The sequence below is a fragment of the Stegodyphus dumicola genome, chromosome 9 (genome assembly GCF_044657685.1).
Source record: "Stegodyphus dumicola isolate Sdum_Otavi_A_Nest chromosome 9, ASM4465768v1".
Lineage (NCBI taxonomy): Eukaryota > Metazoa > Arthropoda > Arachnida > Araneae > Eresidae > Stegodyphus > Stegodyphus dumicola.
In genome coordinates this window covers 163,100,123-163,122,036 of record NC_140776.1, presented here as the reverse complement: position 1 = coordinate 163,122,036, position 21,914 = coordinate 163,100,123, and the positions used below count along the sequence as shown (strand labels likewise).

The 21,914-nt window shown below is 33.6% G+C and overlaps 1 protein-coding gene and 1 pseudogene across 1 annotated transcript in view; one reads left to right on the top strand and one right to left on the bottom strand.

Annotated features, from left to right (window-relative positions):
* LOC118183029 (allatostatin-A receptor-like) overlaps nucleotides 1-21,914 on the bottom strand; it is an 888,863-nt gene that overhangs the window by 732,827 nt on the left and 134,122 nt on the right. The gene's annotated exons all lie outside the window — the stretch shown is intronic.
* The window catches only part of LOC146995531 (PR domain zinc finger protein 10-like), a 34,084-nt pseudogene continuing 19,604 nt past the window's right edge, over nucleotides 7,435-21,914 (top strand).

The window sequence follows — 21,914 nt, the reverse complement described above, 5'->3', positions numbered from 1 at the left end:
TATATCTGGTAATTGTTATTTCATTGTATTAAAGTATTCATTTCATTGTAGTCCAGTATTTTTCTTTAGTATGTATGTATATCAGTATCAGTACATATAACTAGTAGAAGGAATAATAAGTTATATACCTTGTAGGGTATATTTTATTTTTCTAATAGTTATTTTTGTTTTCGAGCAAGCCTTTCCTATGCATTCTAAATTTCCACCTACGTTCTGCTTCGGCTGGTGACTTTTATGTAGTATTGGGTTAGTTTAATGTTTTCTGTCTTAAACCTAAGTGAAGGCTTATTGTAAGAGCTTAAACGGGCCATCTGTTCATTTATTTCGAGTTGGAATAAAGGGTAATTTAACCCTTCTTTTTATTTGATACTTACAAGATCTCAGCGAATGGTAGCTATATAGTTATTAAGTGTTTTAGCTTCCAAGGAATTCTGATTTATCTAGGCCATTACAACCTAATACATTAATTGGCTATAATAATATACGTTTTTTAATCAGCTTGTTAACTAAAGTATAAAAACAGATTGAAATTTATGTACTTTGCATGTACTTTCATATTATGCATATGTACTTAAGCAATTCAGCTGGTAGATATCCTCCAATAGAAATGGTTGTTTAGTATTTATTTCTGTATCTGCCAAGTACTAATAAAATGTTTAAATGTAGAATTAACAATGAGATATTTGCATTTATGCGGATAAATGTATCTTATGGTAGGTAATACACACAAATATCAAGCTTGTTTCATTTAGGTAAGGTATTTTTATCCGTGTTCTACTACATATTCATGTAGGTTTATTCTGCATATAAGTTTTTGTACATTCATATATCCATTATGTTGACGACTAATGACAAGATTGTTTCTCCACAAAAGTGCGCAAAACACACTAGGGTTATTTGCCTGAGGGAAAAGATGCCTTTATGGAGGACTTTCTAAAGGAAACTGGCTCGTATACGTTACACATGGGGAAAAACCACGAAAATGCCCATGCAGTCAGCCCGTTCACCTGGAATATATCTCATGTCAGAATTACCAGTGTTCAGCGACTTTACCGCTGGACCGCTGTGAGCCAAGAAACAATCAGTATTCGACTCTTTCGTTTTTGCGCTTCGTAAAATGCTTTCTTCAACTTCTACTATTTTGTTAACCACTCCGATTTTACCGGAAGAACTATTTAGAACCCTAATGAATATAAAATTTCCGCAGGGAATTTTCCAATCTATTACTGTTTTGTGCCTACCAGCGGCCGAGCGGTAACGTCCCTGAACACTGGTAGTTCAGTCCAAGGTTCGGATTCCGCCAACAGGCTAGCTGCATGGAAGTTTTCGTGGTTTTTCCCATGTTTAACGTGCTAATACGAGCCAGTTTCCCTTAGAAAGTCCTCCACGAAGTAGAGCGAAACACGTAAATAATTATAACATATTACTGTTTTATCTGTTGCAGCTGATATTGCCGTGTCTGTTAACTACACGTTTTTGATGCTAAGATTCCCTAACTTTGAAAATAATCCACTGCCTGTTCTGTAGAAGGTAGTTCCTAAATTTTTATAATTTCTTTTCAAGATGCAAAAAAAAAAAAAAATAAAATAAAATAAAAAAAAAAAATAAAAATAAAAATAAAAAAATAAATAAATAACAGTTAATTTATATCTAGTAATAACTGCTAATTTATATCCTTGTTCGTATTAAAAAATCTAGCTTTTCGAGAAAATATCGGGGTTACATGAAACGAAAGCTCACACGTTATGAGTGTGTCTATTACGTCACCCTTATCCATAATTCGCGCCGCTCAGCGATCGCTCATAGCCGAGGGGATAATAAGTAAACTCCAATTATCCGAATCAATTAGGACCGGACCCCATTCGGATAATCAAAATTCGGATAATAGGAGTTTTTCCGAAGAAAGTGTATACGTACACTTTAATTAATTACTATATGTATTGTGTGACTGGCCAGATTTCCTGTACCGCTATTAGAGGCTTAACAGGGCTTAGTGGAGCTATTTAATTAAAGAAACATTGAGATCTAAAACAAGGTCTAAATCAGGCCCATTAATTAGTAGAACTACCACCTTACTACCTGAAATAACTTAAAATAGAACAAACAGCTAAAATATGAACTTAAAGTCTAGGAGCTGGTGAGATTTACTAGCTGCACCAACAAAAGCACATTATTACATACTTTGTAAAATATAACACATATTACTTCCATGAATAAAAATATGTTACTTACATATGCAAAGAAATAAAATAACAGAATCTCATAAACATTCTAGTTTTCCTTTAAACACACAGGGAAATTTTAAACACAATCATTATATAAATTCATTTCATTTACACATACATATTTTATGAAATTTGACAATTTCAATTTAGTCACTGTATTTTTACTTAGATCCTTTAGAGTTTAGCAATATCTGGAATAAATTTTAGAACAATATTTTTCATAAAATACCATCTAAACAACAGGTGCTCAATATCGACATTACTCATGCCACATGGATAGGCACAATTTTTAATCGAAAACCTATTATAATAAAAGGGAAAGTGTCCATGATTAGTTACAGCTGGTTTTAGATACTTGTCACTTAGGCATCTTCTCTCACAGTTAAGATTAAATTAGAAGTGAATCTTCCTTTAGAATCTGGGTCGTTCCACTTTGCTTGTCATAGAGTCAAACGTTTTCGGTTAATCTTTGGATTATGGTAACTTGGCGATTTTTTGGCGAAAATTTGGCGATTAACCCTGCTCCAGCATTTGCTAGTTTTTGTATGGACGCCATTTTATTTTCACGAAGTAAAGATATATATATATATATATATTTTTTTCTTTTACTCAACATTTTTTTCCAACAATCTGCTAGCCGAATTACGCTTATGCTAGAACTTTTATGGAGCAAAAGTGCTTAATCATGACGAAGATATGGTGCGAAATTGGGAGAAAGTGCAGAATCGCCCACTGCTTGCCGTGTTTTTAAGAATTGCACATACACGGTATCATCCATGTACACGTCGACCTATTTAAGAGAAACATCCCAGAATTGCACAAAAATGGCATTGCGCTCACACTTGACTTTATCCATGTACACTGCTAAAGTCCTAGCTAGTGTAACCTTTATCGCCTTACCAAAATGTCGCCAAACTATTTGTTACCATATTTCAAAGATTAGCCACTTTTTCTTTTCAACAAGGATTTCAAACTGTCAAAGAAGTCTTCAAAATCAATAATTTGATTTTCAGTGGAAGCATTTGCCAATCTATCTGCTAACTCGTTCCCAATGGTACCACTATGACTCTTCGTTCAAAATAGTTTAATATCTCTGAAAGCGCTAGATGTATTGTATATTGAAAATGGGAGAAAAAAAACTATTTTTAAAGAAAAAGAGGTTTTAATTAACTAAAAAGGCAACACTTTTGCGTACATGTTACATAGCGTACTATACAGTACTTACAAGTGCTGAAGTCATTGCTTGCTGACCATCTCGGTCAAAGCAAGCTATTTGACTATCTTCATCCATTTTCGAGCACACACGTCGCGCATCCGCTTGACAATGAGAAGTTGCATATGGTCACACTCGGGCTGACGCTCCGTGCACTTGAACGCAGTTTCAATACCGGCAAACGCTTCACTACCTGATAGTCCCGTGTCTGCTTCAACTTCGACATTAAGGTCATCTCCTTCCTCAACACTTTCTTCTTTCACACTTTCAATAAATTCTTCATCATTTAGAATTTGAAACCCGGGGTTTGATGAATCGCGCCATTTATTGTGCTGTATCCTCAGCACTAACTTCTGAACATCCAGGAATTTTCAAAAGAATGTTTTTAATTTCTCAAGTGGCACGCCATCCTTCTGTCTCTTCTTCTCCTGTCTTCTCCTGTCTCTTCCCTTTCCTTTTGAGATTCTTTTTCCCTTTTTTCTTTTTCCTTCTCTTCGTCAGTTGATTGTGTAAAATTCTGAAATTCGGAAAGCAATTCGGATAACCAGCGATTCGGATAGTTGGAGTTGTACTGTGCTAAATTTTATGTTGAAAAATATTGGGAAATTGTCAGTGGCTCAGATAAAAGAATGGCTTGTGATATAGTAAGACCGTAAATGGACCTTTGTTATGAATGCAGCTGTATGTGTAGTTTCATTTCATTATATTTTGCATTTAGTACTTTTATTTCTTACTCATAGTGCACTTCTTGAAGATATTCTGCTTCACCACACGACTGTAATATAAAAAAAAATAAATATTGTCAGCAGACGTTATTGAGTTATTGAAATTCTGTGCATATTATTGAGAAAAAGGATCTAGTAGAAGACTTTGCTTTAAGCCCACTTTTTACTAAACTTTACCAGTCTTGATTAAAGCGTGAGGAAATAAAATAATCATCCATGTCTTATGCTAATCATTATTTTTTCCAAAAGAAATTTATTGTGAATAATTCAAACAAAGCATTTTGAATAAGAACTTCCTGGTTTTACATTTCTAATATATCGATATTTCATGTAAGAAAACAATTCTTTATGCGAAATTATTTTACTAGACAATATCTCATATATTATGCAAGGTATTAAAATAAATATGTTTTCTTAATATGCATATAAAAGAAATGGGCCTCTTTCAGATTAATTTCTCTACTTGCCATGCATATCTTTCCTAATTTAAAATTCTGAGATCCTTTTAGACCGTTTCTTTCAGCTTGAAGTTATATTTTCAAGTATGATATATATATTGACGTATACCGACCAACATTTAAAGACAAGAAAATAGAACTCTACTCAGTTAGCATAGCATGCCATATGCTTTTTTATAATCAATCAAAATTTTATATTTTGAAACAGCAATTTAAGCATTACGCCATATTCAATTTCTTCTAAAATATATTTTATTTTAATAAGCAAAAATATAAAAGAGAAACAGCTTTTATTTACGGATGGTTGTCCTTCCACTCAATTAGTAAATTACATAATTAGAGATGAAGGTCCATATGGATAACATTCGTTTAGATAAAGACTTTGCCTTTTATAAATTATGAAAGAACTAAACATATATATACTTATATTTTCCGTCTGTTGAATATTTAACCAACAGAGTGTAAATGTTGGGCATTGCTTAATGCTCAGTTGGGCATATATTGCACTATTACCAAAATCAGCAACGTCAAGAACTTTATCGCCCGTGCCCACTGAGAATAATTACGAATACTTTCAGAAAGAGAACTCATATCGTAATGAGAATCAAGGAAAACTTTGGCATGCTAATGCAATGTATGACAGCTCCACACAAACAAACAACATACTTGCAAAGACGACATCTGAAATGAGGCCATATGCATTCTGATAGTGAATCCAAATTTTCTCAGAGAGCCAGTTTTGGTTGGTTAAAGTATAGGAGTAAAATTAAGATATTCATAGAACAAAGAATAGAATACTATATTAGTTATATGCATATTCAAAATAATAACTTCTGTAGTAATTTTTATGCTGCATTTTATTTTACATGTAGCAATTTCAAAATTTTCTGAATGCATTTATCTTTATACAATTCTGATAATGTAGCAGTTTAAATTTTAAACAACAGATGTGCTTTTTACTATTAAAAAAATAATTTTCTTTATAGGCAAGGCGTTGTCAACCTTTTTTTCCGCATACATACACCCCTTTCGCCACTGCTAGAAGATCAGTCTCCTACGTCATTTCCAAAATTAAAAAAAAAAAAACATTTACTTAGGGTTTGATGAATTAAACACAAAACAGTGCAGAAATGTTGGTAAATACCAAGACGTCAATAAAAATAATATTTTATATTCATAAACGAAAGCTAAACACTTAACAGATAAATACAAGGCTGATCACATCCCCCCTCCTGAAACTGTGAAACTCCCCTGGTTGAGAAGCCCTCCATAAGGCATAACGGTAGTGAGTTCTATATATTTTAAATCCCTACCCCCTTTTATTTCTAAATTAGAATCCAATAGAAACCTATGAAACCTAGTATTATCTTCAAGCCTATTATAATAAACTATTTTTGAACACCTTGCGCCTACTTCATCAGATGAGCTTCTAGGAAATATATTTTTATTTGTATTTATCCCTATCATGTGATGCTTATACTGGTTCTTTCATACCTTTTCTTTCAAAAAGAAGTCCTCCATAGCTTTTTTCCCTCACAGTGATCAATTACATGTTGTCTGCTCCTTATGTATCTATCAGATCCGATACTATCACATCATTTGTCAAAGAATAAAGCCTTTTGTCCTACAGGAAGAAGTTACTGGTATTAGATGGAAGTCTGAGTTCGAGTGACAAATTAAATTAAGGAATGATTGACAGTAAACCGTGGCTGTTAAAGAAAAGCATTCGTGTTTGTAATTACCCTCTTTGTATTGCTAGAAGAAATCAGTGATTATTATGAAAGATTTTAATCCCTTAATTAATTGAGATATTAATTTGTTCACGGATTTGTAGAGTCTCACGTGTTTTGCTAACATACACTTAGTCAAGACTTTTGAGCAGACGTAAGCGACTTTCGCTGTGTCTAGATAAGCAAACAGAAAAGTACAAAGGGTATTAAAGACTCTTTTATTTACAACTAAGTCAGCTAAACAGAAGGCACATCTGGTGCTTAAAAATCAGCCAGCATTTACGTCGGGATCGCAAAAGTAGAGTTATGAATTCAGCTAAATGTAATCAGGCTACACAGAGAGTTGGCCCTTAACCTACACTTGTGTAAAAGCGCTATCTGCAACAATAAAACAGCTCCGTAGGCAGAAACGAATATCGTTGACAAACAACTAGTAACGTGGCCTTCAGCAGCCATAACACGCTCTGACTAAAACTCTCAAACCCTTACTTAAATATACCCTTACTTAAATATATGTAGCTAATTTGCATTCTGGCAGGAAAACGAAAAGAGAGAAGTCACAGTATAGATTCGGAACATAAAACAACTGTTTAATTAACATAAATAAACCTTAGAAATTTTAATCAGCTATACAATCATATGTGCTATATACATCCCACAAAAAATTCAAACTGATGCGAAACTGAAATCTCATGTATAATATTTTTTATAAGTCTACATTTATATTATTATCAGGGTGTATCTGGGAGTGCGCTTGGTCTACTCTTAACATTACATTTAATATTCATATCCCGCCTTTAACGACATATTGTTGTGAAGCTCTCATCACTGCCCCACAATTGGTTGTTAATAAACTTGAAGTGATGCAAAACCAAGCTCTTGGCTTGATTGCAGAAGATGTGAAATCCACATCTATCAGTGTGATGTTATTGCTGATTGGAGTGTGATGTTATTGCTCTTGGCTTGATTGCAGAAGATGTGAAATCCACATCTATCAGTGTGATGTTATTGCTGATTGGAAATTAAGCCTTCTGGGATATTATGAAAATCAGGGCCTTGGCTCTTTATGAAAAACTACTGGGGATGAAGGATCCCTACTGGATGGACTACATAGTCAAGCCTAGCAAAATAAAAACCCATTATGGATTTATTCAAAAAGTCCTGGATATCAATAAAGATCTTGAGATTAGAGGTAATATACAAACACTCTTGACAAGCAGAAGCCCTTTGGAGATGATCAGTGTCGAAGTAAGGCTACACATAAAGGAAACCATCCATAGAAATAGCGATGTTGCACCAAACGTTTTGAAATGCCTCGCTGTGGAGACCATTGCGGCTTTATTGATCTCAGTTTGAATGTCATTTTAAAGTTGAGGCTGGTGTGTTTTCGAATCTTTTTTTCTTTTTACGCCCTTGCAGGATACATTGGTAGCTCCTTTGATGGTGAAGTAATAGCCATATCTATAGCCCTAAATTAATTATCAGCTATCCATTATACGTTTGCAAAGGCAATCATTTTGGGGTGGGGTTTCTCAGGCAGTCATTCAATCAATTAGCTCTCTTGAACAGTCATTAACATCTGAAATTGTGCAATGTCAAGAATTCATGAGAACTTTCAGTTTAAAGGGGAAACAAATGGGTCATTGTGGCCTTTGGAGCAATGAACAAGCGGACTCCTATGCAATAAGGGGTGCCAGCTTACTACAACAACATAATACAGCCTTTTCTTATCGGAGGATTAACTGTTTTCAAAAACTTTATTTACGTCTAATATCTTACGAGATTTTGAGACCTGTACAGCCTTAAATCGTTGGAAAATAAGTCCTTGTCTTGTTCCCGATAGTCCAAGACGCAATGCAGTTGCCGCTTTCTATTTGTCTACAGGACATGATTGCCTTGCTACTCACATGCAACTCATAAGCATTTCAAGCGATCTTATTTGCCCACCTTGTGATTCTGGAGAAGAAATGGACAGAGACTACCTGCTTGGATGTGGGAGGCTCTTCTTGGTGGTACAGAAGAGTCGAGATACTGGGAAGCAAGAACGCTCCTTAGGCAATGACTTTGGTCTTTTTGTTCTTAGTACTTTTGTTTGCAACCTCTGTTTATGATATTTTAGTCCTTTATAATTTTTTGCCTAGCCGTTGGAAATTAAAAAACTCATTTATATTAATGACAAATTATTTAAAGTAAAACGAAAAAACATTTATTTTAAATATTTCCTCATAATATTAGCTTAAGGCACAAAACAGTTGCAAATTCAGAACCGAAAAAATTAAAAGAAGTAAGAAACTTATATGGAACGAAAGCAACCCTGCTATCTGTCCTCAGAATGGTGTAAATCTGATATAAGAAAACTGCAGTTAGTGTCATCATTAACATGAGCCTCCTCAAACCCTTCAGAACGCTGTCGTCTTCAACAACGACGGCCTAATTCACATACGTTTGGACAAACAATCGTGATTGGTTGTAGCATATGATATTTGCGTACTGTCTTCTGCATACGCAATGATTTTCAGTCACTCAAATTCATCTACGCATTCGAAAATTGCTAATTGCATAGCGTGCTTAACTTTCGGAAACCGGTACACAACAATAACATAGCAGTATGCGAAAGAAAATTTACGTATTCAAATTTAGAAACTTCGTAGTATTGAAAAAAATTATTACAGAAATTATAAAAAAAGTATTAAAATTGCCATTTTTCTATGTGGTTATAAAGCAGAAAGTCATTTTATATTTAGTGCATAATTTAGAAGTTAACTTTTCTAACATACCTTATTCGCCTACATGTTTAATTAATTAAACAAATATAGTTCAAATATGGCTTACGAAAGGATCCACGATGACTATGGATGAAACTGGAAAAAAACTAAACTTATTTTCATCATATGCCCATATACAATGCAAGAGACTTATGCAGACATATAAATAAACATTGAAAATCATCCACTTGAAAAGAATCCCTACTCTAATCTACTTTAATGAAAGAGATTTGGAGAAGATAAATAATTACAAACGGAAACTCAAGTATACAGGGTGACCCAAATTTGCTTTTACAAATTAAGACGGGTGATAGTACTCATCCAGATGAGCAATAGTTACCATAGAACATGGGGTCGCATTCCACTCTGAGAGGCAGAAAAGAGGAATATTACAATTCCAACCAGAACAATGTTGGGAGAGCGAATGAACAAGACCAAAATTTGCACAATCAGTTTAGTGAAAAACTTACAGAGAGTGCACAAAACCGATAAAACCGAAAACTTGGCGTTCGAGTGTTCATTCGAGCTCAGACTTGGCAAACAGTCGAATGCATATCGTTGTTTGGCAAGGTCTCAACCTCGCAAACGATTGCAACAAGTTAATTATGTAATCAAGGGTTGATTATTATCAACTAACTCCAACTTCCCCTGTATGCTGAGATTATCATGGAAAGTTGATGCTGCGTTCCCGTTGTCAGAACTTCGTGTCCCATAGAAGGAATTTTCATTTGTCTCATAGAAGGGCGCTTCAAGTAGTATGAGCGCAGCACAGTAAGTCCAAGAAGACAGGATAGAAGATCCTGAAGGGGAACCCCCCCTAAAACATAATTTCTCCCTAATAATTTAGATAATTAACTTGTTGCAATCGTTTGCGAGGTTGAGACCTTGCCAACCAAAAATGTGCATTTCAGTGTTTGCCATCAAAGTCTGAGCTCGAATTAACACTCTAAAGTTCGGTTTTATCGGTTTTGTGCACTCTCTGTGAGTTTTTCATTAAACTGTTTGTGCAACGTTTGGTCTCGTTCATTCGCTTTGCCAACATTCTTTAAGTTCAGGTTGAAATTCTAATATTCCTCTTTTCTGCCTCTCAGGGTGGAATGCGACCCTATGTTCTATGAAAATTATGCTCATCTGGATGAGTACTATTAGTCCTTTAAATTTGTAAAAACAATTTAGAATTACACTGAATATACGCAACAAAAGGTTCGGATTGGTTTACATTAAATAATTTTAAAATCCTCTTGTGTGACTAGAAAAAAGCAAGTTTTGTGATTTTTTGTGTGACATTTTACTGTGCAGTTAACTTCAAACTTACTATTCTGGAACATTGATTTCAGTTCATCATTAGTTCTAAGAATGTACTGAATTATAGAAGCAAAAAGATAATTTTAAAATCCTCTTGTGTGACTAAAAAGCAAGTTTTGAGATTTTTTATGTGACTTTTTACTGTGCAGTTAACTTCAAACTTACTATTCTGGAACATGGATTTCAGTTCATCATAAGTTCTAAGAATGTACTGATTTATAAAAGCAAAAAGATAATTTTAAAATCCTCTTGTGTGACTAAAAAGCGAGTTTTGTGATTTTTTATGTGACTTTTTACTGTGCAGTTAACTTAAAACTTACTATTGTGGAACATTGATTTCAGTTCATCATAAGTTCTAAGAATGTACTGATTTATAGAAGCAAAAAGATAATTTTAAAATCCTCTTGTGTGACTAAAAAGCAAGTTTTGTGATTTTTTATGTGACTTTTTACTGTGCAGTTAACTTCAAACTTACTATTCTGGAACATTGATTTCAGTTCATCATAAGTTCTAAGAATGTACTGATTTATAGAAGCAAAAAGATAATTTTAAAATCCTCTTGTGTGACTAAAAAGCAAGTTTTGTGATTTTTTATGTGACTTTTTACTCTGCAGTTAACTTCAAACTTTCTATTCTGGAACATTGATTTCAGTTCATCATAAGTTCTAAGAATGTACTGATTTATAGAAGCAAAAAGATAATTTTAAAATCCTATTGTGTGACTAAAAAGCAAGTTTTGTGATTTTTTATGTGACTTTTTACTGTGCTGTTAACTTCAAACTTACTATTGTGGAACATTGATTTCAGTTCATCATAAGTTCTAAGAATGTACTGATTTATAGAAGCAAAAAGATAATTTTAAAATCCTCTTGTGTGACTAAAAAGCAAGTTTTGTGATTTTTTATGTGACTTTTTACTCTGCAGTTAACTTCAAACTTTCTATTCTGGAACATTGATTTCATTTCATCATAAGTTCTAAGAACGTACTGATTTATAGAAGCAAAAAGATAATTTTAAAATCCTATTGTGTGACTAAAAAGCAAGTTTTGTGATTTTTTATGTGACTTTTTACTGTGCAGTTAACTTCAAACTTACTATTGTGGAACATAGATTTCAGTTCATCATAAGTTCTAAGAATGTATTGATTTATAGAAGCAAAAAGATAATTTTAAAATCCTCTTGTGTGACTAAAAAGCAAGTTTTGTGATTTTTTATGTGACTTTTTTACTGTGCAGTTAACTTCAAACTTACTATTCTGGAACATTGATTTCAGTTCATCATAAGTTCTAAGAATGTACTGATTTATAGAAGCAAAAAGATAATTTTAAAATCCTATTGTGTGACTAAAAAGCAAGTTTTGTGATTTTTCATGTGACGTTTTACTGTGCAGTTAAGGGGACTCATACACCTTAAAACCCATACGATCTTCGAATATGTGACTGTTGCAAGATATGGGATAACTAACTTATTTATTTTAAAAGCAATTACTTCCAACCTTTTACAGCTGACTACATAATATAACTATTTTTTGAAATAGTAATCAGAAAGATTCTGTTAACACAAATATTTTTATAATTTAATCCGCTTTGTGACAAAAGTTTTCTTCAAGTTTCCACCTTGCGCGCACAGTTTAAAACATTCTGTTGCATAATTTAATTTTAGCTTTTATAACATTTGGAAACTACCGTGAACCTAAAATTCTAAGAATTTCATGTTAAATTTTTATTTTATTTGGAGTTGAGTTTATAAAATGTATTTTATTAAAAAAATCTGTAATGTTTTATAGCAAAATTTTTTTAATACTAAAATATTCATCAAATTTTTGGTTCAGTTAGAAAATAGTGCCCATATAAAGAATTCCATCTAATTTCAAGTATGCACCATTAGCCATTTTTAAAATATCATGCGCGCAAGGTGGAAACATGACAAAAACATTTGTCACAAAGCGGATTAAATTACAAAAATATTTGTGGCAACACACACTTTCTGGTTACTAGTTTCTAAAGCACCTATATTATGTAGTCAGATGTAAAAAGTTGGAAGTAATTGCTTTTAAAATAAATAAAATATCCCAATTCTTGCAACAGTCACATATTCGAAGATCATAAGGGGTTTAAGCTGTATGAGCCCCCTTAATTTCAAACTTACTATTCTGGAACATGAATTTCAGTTCATCATAAATTCTAAGAATGTACTGATTTATAGAAGCAAAAAGATAATTTTAAAATCCTCTTGTGTGACTAAAAAGCAAGTTTTGTGATTTTTCATGTGACGTTTTACTTTGCAATTAATTTCAAACTTACTATTCTGGAACATGGATTTCAGTTCATCATAAGTTCTAAGAATGTACTGATTTATAGAAGCAAAAAGATATACAAACTGTTCGCCGAGTTAAATATATGAATGGGGAAGATAATTGAATATTCAGGACAATGCGAAAAGCTCTTATTTAAAAATTAAATTTTCCGAGTGAAGAAGCAGTAATTTATTTGAACAATATATACAGAAATATATGCCAAGATACATTCGGAAATCTGAATGTATAAAACTGGTGCACCATTTATGTCTAATGGTTGCTTTGTAGCCAACTGCTGAAGCGTGTTTTCTCTACTGCGAACTGTCTGAGTGATGACATCAGCAAATTAGCTTAGCTTGTAATGCAAATTCCTCTCGGATTCAAATGTAAATTAAGATTAAAGAGGGGGAGCATTTATTTTGCCCAGTTGAATTCTGCGATTTGAGAATAATGCAGATATAACAAAGTGAGGAAAAGGTTACAGGAAGCATATAACTATATTTAATATTTAAAATTACTTTCTAAAGAAACAAAATAAGTGTATACTTCTCTCCAGCGCATTCAGATATATATTAGGCAGAACATTTCAGGGTATGGTATATCCTTCTCAGCCAGCAGCGGCCGAGTCATAATAAATAATAATAATAATAATAATAATAATAATAATAATAATACATATACTGATAAATCATCAATAATTGCATTTCGATTGAAATATCCACGAAAGAGGGAAGATTGGTTTGTGAAATTACTTAAAAGAACCGATTTACTTTCATGAACGAACGAACAGTGATTTGACAAACGCAGAAATACTTTCTTCGAAAACCTTTGCTGAAAGCGTACCAGGAAAATCCGATTCTGATTTTAAGGGAGAAAGGAAAGTTTCTCTTCGCATATATTAAAAGTAAATTTAATTTTTATTATTTCCCAACCTTTTAAGCATTTTTATTTCAGAATTTTATTGTTAGTTTCATATAGAATGGTAATTTTAGGTAATCTCAAAAACTACACTTGAAAGAAATCAATAGAGGGAATTCTCCGGATGTCACGTCTCGTTCGATTCTTTTAACGTTCCATTTCATTCTCACACACCGCTGTTGATTCACTTCTCGTTACAGATGTTGTTTATCAACTTTCTGTTATTGAACAGTAAAAGTTAAAAATCGGTTCATTTCAAAGAAGGAACGGCTCTGATATAATCCCACAAAAGAGAGCTTTCGATAACCCACCTTTTACTGTCTAAATGTTTTTAATCCAAAGGGGCCAATTTGCCCAGAAGGACTATTCGTTTTGGCATTCTGCGTGGATTCACTATAAGCGTCGTTTCACTTTTCAAACTGTTGCCAGCAAATATTATCGCCCTGTATTATATTTAAAGAAATTAAATGATCAAGAATCTGCATAAATGTATGTATGTTTCTCGCATTGCTATGAAACAACGGTACCTACAGCCATCCAGTTTTGAATAATGTAATCCTCCTGCGACTATGGGCATCTGGAAGCCCAAATTTGAAATTTGTTTTATAATCGATTTCATATTTTGTAAAACAATAACAAATTTTTGATTAACGAACTCGAGGATTTCAAAGCGAGCAATGGCAACACTCTATGGGGGGGAAACCTTTTATCTCAAGCGCGCGGAACTGAGTATCGGAATTTCTAAAGATATGCTTCTTTTAAAATTATTTTGCGACATTGCTCTTGAACTGAATTTTATGGTTTAAATGCGAAGAACATGATATTTAATAAACAAAGGTAACTCACAAAATGTTTCAAAAAACTCCCCTTTCTGAAAATTTTCCGATTTTTTATAGGTATTATTAATTTTTTTTAACATCACTCCCACTGTTACTTTTTTGAATTTCTTGCCAAACCACAGCGTAAAGCGGATTTTACCACAGCGAGGAGCGTGGGGCTCTACTGTCTAATACGAAGACAAAGTACTGGTGCCCTCGTCTTCCGTTACCTATCACCTGTCTGGGCCCACCAGCGGCCGAGAGGTAAAGACGCTGAACACTGGTAGTTCGGTCCGAGGTTCGAATCCCCAGAACGGGATGGCTGCATGGGCGTTTTCGTGGTTTTTTACATGTGTAATGTGTATACGAGTCAATTTCCTTTAGAAAGTCCTCCACGAAGGCATCCCTCCCTTTAGGCAGATAGCCCTCGTGTGCTTTGCCTTAAGAGAGTCAGATTTCCTTGGGTTCAGTTTCTGGTGAAAGTCCTGAGTTTAGTTGCTACCTTACGCATGCTGTGAATACAAACCATTTTCGTTTTAGACTGTCAGGCCCACCCGCGCCCGATCGGTAAAGTCGTTGAAAACTAGTAGTTCAATCCGAGGTTCGAATCTCACAAACGGGCTGGCTGCATGGGCGTTTTCGCGGTTTTCCTCATCTGCAACTTGTGTACGAGCCACTTTCCCTTAGAAAGTTCTCCACGAAAGCACCCCCTTGGACAGATAGCCCTCGAATGCTTTGCCATATCAAGTAAACCTAAAACTTTTAGACTCTCTTCCAATAAGCTATCCCTCAGAAGGCTAATAGGCCTTGCATGCTTGGCTATAATCAGTCAACTAAACAATCCGATGGCACAATTATAAATTAAATACAGGTCAGTTTCTGTTAAAACATTTTTATGTTGGCACATCTTCAGTATCGGCCATTTACCTTCATATGAGCGAGTTACTGGCACGATCAACCCCATATATGATGAGCCGAAAAAATATACCTACAGCTTCTTTTACTGAAATATGCTGCTTTTTTAATCTTTAATTCAACCTAGATTAATCTTAAATAATCTGAACAATAGATCTTTGCAAACATTTTAATAGTAGTTAAAATTTAGAATAAAAGAACTGATGTAATAATAAGGGAAAGAAAATGAAAATGTTTCATGATTACGAAAAATAAATCTAAAGTCATGCTTATCTTACTTAACTACATTAAGAAAACAATACGAAACTGAACTAACCGAACGAAAGAGAAACACGTCTGCGTAAAACCTAAAATTAAATTAAAAAAAATTACCTGAAATTGGGGCAGAATTTGAATAAAACTCGTTGTCTAATGTGATTAGACACAATCCTTGTTTTTCAGAAACCAACAAAGAGACAACAAGCGAGAACTTTTTTTTTAGTCCAAAGGGATTTGAATCCCGAAGGACTATTAGTTTCGTTTTGGCATTTTGCGTCGGACGGATAAATGTCGGTTCACTTTTCAAACTGTTGCCATAAAATGTTAGAGTCCTGCATTATATTTGAAGAAATTAAATGATGAAAATCTGCGTAAATGTATGTATATTTCTCACATTGTCATAAAATAACGGTACATAGAGTCATCGAATTTTGAATAACGTAATCCTCCAACATTTATGAGCATGTGGAAGACCAAATTTGAAATTTGTTTTATGATCGATTTCCTATTTTTTAAAACTTTGACGAATTTTTGATTAACAAACTCAAGGATTTCAAAGCGAGCAATGGCAACGTTGTGCAGAAAAAACATTTTTATCTCCAGCGCGTGAGTTTCTGTATCGGAAATTCTAAAGATATGCTCGTTTTAAAACTATTTTGCGATATTGCTGTTGCACTGGATCTTATGGTTTAAGTGCGAGGAACATGATATTTAATAAAGAAAGGTAACACACAAAATGTTAAAAAACGCCCCTTTGGACGTAATTTAAGATTTTTTTTTTTTTTTTTTTTTTTTTTTTTTTTTTTTTTGGAAAACACCGAAACTAAGACTACTTTTACATTTTAAAACTAGTCTTATGTATCGAACGGATTGCTCAAGCGTAGACTAGAATTATCTGTCGAATATTTACAAAAGGTATTTCTTAAAATGTATTTTACAGCATACAATTTCATACAGATTCAAAATCATGAATTGTTAATTTGTTTTAAACAACATATGAATGTAAGACACGTCAAGAACTAGGACTCGATACCTTCCCTCTGGAATATTCCCACGTAACACGTGAAGTTAAAAAATTCCTATACGCAATTAAAAGGAGGCGCTATAATATATCATTGATGTCACAGGAATGTAAAGAATTTAAAGAAAAAAGGGCAATTTCCTTGGAAATCTCAGTATTAAAACGCCTATATATATATAAAGGGTGGTATTAATTTTATTGAAGGTAACACTGAAGGTAATTAAAAACGTTTTAATTTTCTAAATAACAATAAATCATTGTCACCGATACATGTGAAGACTTACACAAGATACAATTTGTCACTGATAAGTTAAATAATTTAAAGAAATGACTGTAATTCATCCAGCCAGATGATAACATTATTATATAGTTTGAAATAACGTGACAAAATGTACACAGTCAACTAATTAAATTGTTATACAGACCAATTAATTATATTTTAATGTTCTCTAAGATAATTTAAATAGTATATCTAAAAGCATATGGTTCCCGGATATTGCAAAATTTAGCTAGCATTTTGTTTTTAACTGTTTTCGTTACTTCCTATTCCTTTCATCAACTCCCTCAGAATGCAAATTAATTTCAGTAACTATTAAATACTCTTATTTAGAAAGTGTGTGTGTTTGTGTGATTATCGCAAAGCCTCGAGGGCTATCTGCCTAAAGGGAGGGATGCATTCGTGGAGGACTTTCTAAGGAAAACTGGCTCGTATACACGTTACAAATGGGGAAAACCAAGAAAACGCCCATGCAGCCAGTCCGTTCGCGGGATTCGAACCTCGGACCGAACTACCAGTGTTCAGCGACTTTACCGCTCGGCCGCTGGTGGGCCCTTATTTAGAAAGAGTACAGTATCAACCATAACGGTCTTCCTGTTAACCTGAGACGACAAATCTCCCTGTTCCGAGAACATCTCCTGAGACGTCCCCGCCTCAAGGCAATCCGCCCTACCTGCCGATCTGATCCTTTAATGAATGAGTATTGTATCCATTGCAGAACAAGGTTAGAATTACAGTTAACTATAGCTGAGGTGTTTGGTAAGTACAAGTTACTCTGTAAATTTGACTTACCTAAACACGCTATAAAGTATTTCTTTCGCCTAATTAGCACGACTTTGTAGTGTAGTGGTCTGCACGCTCGGCGCTTATTCCAGAGGTCCGTGTTTCGATTCCCGGTGAGGGCACTGCTCGTTTCTTAAGTCTCCTGCCTCAAAAATACCTAATGTCTCTACAGTGGCGCCCGAAGTAAAAGGGTGGTGGATGATGATTCTCCACACACAGGATTTGGTGATTGGGTCCTCTAAAACCCTAGTCGCCCTTTAAAAAAGGGGGGAGTATATAAGATATTTCTCCCGCCTTCTTAGCATGCCTTCGTTGTGTAGTGGTCTACGCGTTCGACGCGTGTTCCAGAGGTCCGTGGTTCGATTCCCGACGAAGGCGTTGCTCATTTTTCATCTTTCCTGCTTAAAAAAAAGTAACCTAATGTTTCTACAATGTTAATTACCGAAATCTCACACGTGGAGTAAATTTCTTTAAAATAGAAACTGCAAAGCCGGTGCCAATCCTTCGCATTTTCTATAGTAAGTCATCATCATCGCGCAACACTTATTTTTAGTATCTTATATGAGAGAGTAGTTCAAACCAGTCTTCATTTATGCGCATTTCTTTAAGCGAAACACATTATATGGAAAAGAATCGGATATAAGAAACTAGGCGATGCAAAGTGTCTGCTGCACCTGTCGTTCTCATGGTTACGAGGCACGTCGGGCTACTGAAAACAACTTTGAAATTGCTATTTTAGAGCAACAGACTATGCCAGTGGATAGTATTTGTTAAATAGTAGTTATAATAGAGCTTATTGTTTAATATTTTTGTTAAATTTTATGTCTCATCTATATTCTGAAGTACTGATTACTTTTTATTCGTGAAGACACAAATCTTCGGATCAAGAAAGATTAAACAAGAGCAGTTAGATAGTTAATTAAGTCTAATCTTACATTGGGGCTCAACCTAAAATATAGACGTCATTAACTACCAGGAGTTTGATCGACTGGATTTCATACTTCTCTCCAGTCGTTTTTTACTTCTAGGAGAATGTGAGGAATTATTGCATTTTCTCGGACGTGCTCTGATGTTGTCAATGGTTAGCATGTTTCGGAAGTAAACTTGAATAGCCGTGGCACGAATCCCAGTGTGAACACAATTGATATTCTGTTTCCTGAGATGCTAATCTTAATAGTCTGTGCATTAATAATGACTGTCAGAGTTCTCAAACTCAGATTGCACTCGGGCCAAATGCACGACCTGGAAGTAGCTGACCGTCCGAAAAAAAAGGAGAGAAAAAGAATTTTAATTTCTGTTGTTGAAAAAATAAAAATTTGTTAATTAATTTTTTTTAAAAAAATTATTACATTTTTGGCAGAACATACATGCAAAAATGACGAAAAGAAAAAATTAAAATTAAAATTTTTTGGACTATTTGTTTTTAGCCTGAAATTGAAAAGCTATTTGCAAGAAACTCCTGTTGGTCATACTTTGTAACTGACAGCTAAATATTAAAATTTTCAGATTGAAATTTATTGAAATAATTGATATGAATTGAAGTAATCGCTAAATAAATTTACTTGGAACTGAAACTAAAAAAAAATACATAGAAACTTTCCAAGAGCGACAAAAGTTTAGAGTAAATAATAACAAACTATTTAATTTTTTTTGTTTATTAGAACTTTCTATGACGCATACAACAACACTTACCTACTGAGCAACTTCCGACCTAAGTTAGCCTAAAGACAACAAACGGAATATGTTACTCAGAGGTAAAAACATCTACTATCTATTGGCCACAACCTTAGGAAAAAACGCATATTTGTTTGTAAATAATTATTATCTTTTTTTCAGCTACAATACCTCATGGCGTTTTGATTTTCATAAAGTTCGTAATCTTCGAGTAAAATTACTAGAAAGTATCTTCTTCACAAATTATAGATACTCATGCGCAGTGGGATTTTTTAGTATAATTAGTATGTTTTAATTGCAGGGAAACAAGACTATTGACAAGTACATAAATACACTTTTAAACAAAGCAATTATTTTTATTTAAAAAATTCGTGATGATATTTACCTTTTGACAAGTAATGATAAATTTAATCAAATTTGTTTCTTCAAATCTTTGAAAAAGATTTATATCACACAGTAAATGAATTAACTGCAATTCTGCAGTTAATTCATTTACTGTGTGATATAAATCTGTTACTCATGCTCGTTTTTGGGAATGAAAGTATGTAAAATTAGACTTCGAACCATTCAAATCTTAAATGTTTTCTTCTATTCTTGTTATAATGATACTAATGAGATAAATTCTGATGACTTCAGAGATTACGTGACTTACGTATAGCTAACGTAAACAAACAATGTACATTATCTCAAAGATAACATGACTTCTGTACAGCTAATAAAAATAAACAAGATCATTCTTCTTCTTCTTCTCTTGCCGAATGTATCACATTAATTTACTGGAGATGCATTCGTGAGCTGCAGAAACATTTTAATGGGCCACATGCGGCCCGCAGGCAGCAAGTTTGAGACAAGGTACTTCATCTAACGAGCCTCTTGCAGGTATTATTTCATCAAAGAAAGTGAAAAATTCAGTTTTGGAAATTTCGCAGATAAAATTTAATAAATATGTAAGCAATAGTTATAGGGAAAAAACATACAAATTTTGTTCTCTTCAAGCCTATTTGCCGTGAAAAAATGGCACAAAAATAGAAAATTCTTCACGCATCGAATGTACAGGATATAATAACGCTCTAGAGATTGAATATTTAAATAATGAGCCGTTGGCGCGGTCGGCCACGTAAAATAATTACTATAAAGAAGAAAAGATTGTAATATTTTTAATGAGCTAGTGTAATTTCACGCCTCCAGCTAGCAATTAATAATAATAATAATAAAGAACTGAAGTTATTGCTTTCAAATTGCTTATTTTGTTAATAAATAACAGACAGCTAATATTTGAAAGTAAACTTATTATTATTATTACTATTATTCCAAAGGGGCAATTTGCCCAGAAGGACTACATTTTGGCATTTTGCGTCGATTCGTGATAAGCGTTGTTTCGCATTTCAAATTGTTGCCACCAAATGTTATCGCTCTGTATTATATTTAAAGAAATTGAATAATGAAGAAATCTGCATGAATTTATGAGTGTTTCTCGTATTCTGGTAAAACAACGGTACCTAGAGCCATTAAAATTTAAATAACGTAATCTTCCATAGAATTTGAATATGTGGATGTCCTAATTTGAATTTGCAATTTGTTTTATTATCCATTTCATCTTTTATAACGCTTCAACGAATTTGTGAATTACAAACTAAACGATTTCAAAGCGAGCAATGGCAACACTGCATGAAAAGTAAAACATATTTTATCTCCATCGCGCGAAACTCTGTATCGGAAATTCTAAATGTATGCTCATTTAAAAATTATTTTGCGATTTTGCTGTTGAGCTGAATTTTATGGTTTAAGTGCAAAGAACATGATACGTAATAAATAAAGGTCAGGTTATTATTATTATTATTGTGTTATTTTACGCTTTGCCAAATGGCAACAAACTGGCGGTTGGAAAAATTTTAAAAAATGTACAGATTTCTTTTAAATTCTTTTTATACCCACACATTTCTTTTTTAATTGCTGATTCTTTTAAATTGCTGATTAAATTTAAAACATCTTAGACTTTGCCGAGTTGCAACATACTGCTTTTTAACCGTCGAATTTATTAATAAAAATATTAAATTCGCGCAAAATATGAAATAGATCAAAAGCAAATTTAAAATTTAAAATTCCCGCTCCGAGGCGCCATGTTCCGGGAGAGAACTACTGTGTGTACATATCTGGCGGTTCTATGTGCCACCTTTTTTTCTGCTGTAGGAGAAAAATAGTGTCACACACACCAGTTGTTCATTAATAATACATACATATTGCGTGTGTTTGGCACCTGCCATTTGCATGAATGAAATTTAATAATAATAGTAAAGCGTGCGGGATTTTTATACTTTCAAATGTGTAATTTTTTTACAATTTAAGATGCAAATAAGTATTTATATATATAAGCGGCTAAAGTGTGTGTCGCCGATAGTTTATTGTTGCCACTCGGAAAAATGAGCGTTGAAATAAACATTTCCGTAGTTTTTAATTAATATCTCGACCGATTTAAGTCGTACGAAGATGAGAACGGTATCGATGGATTCGGAGATTTTTTGGAATCTGAGGA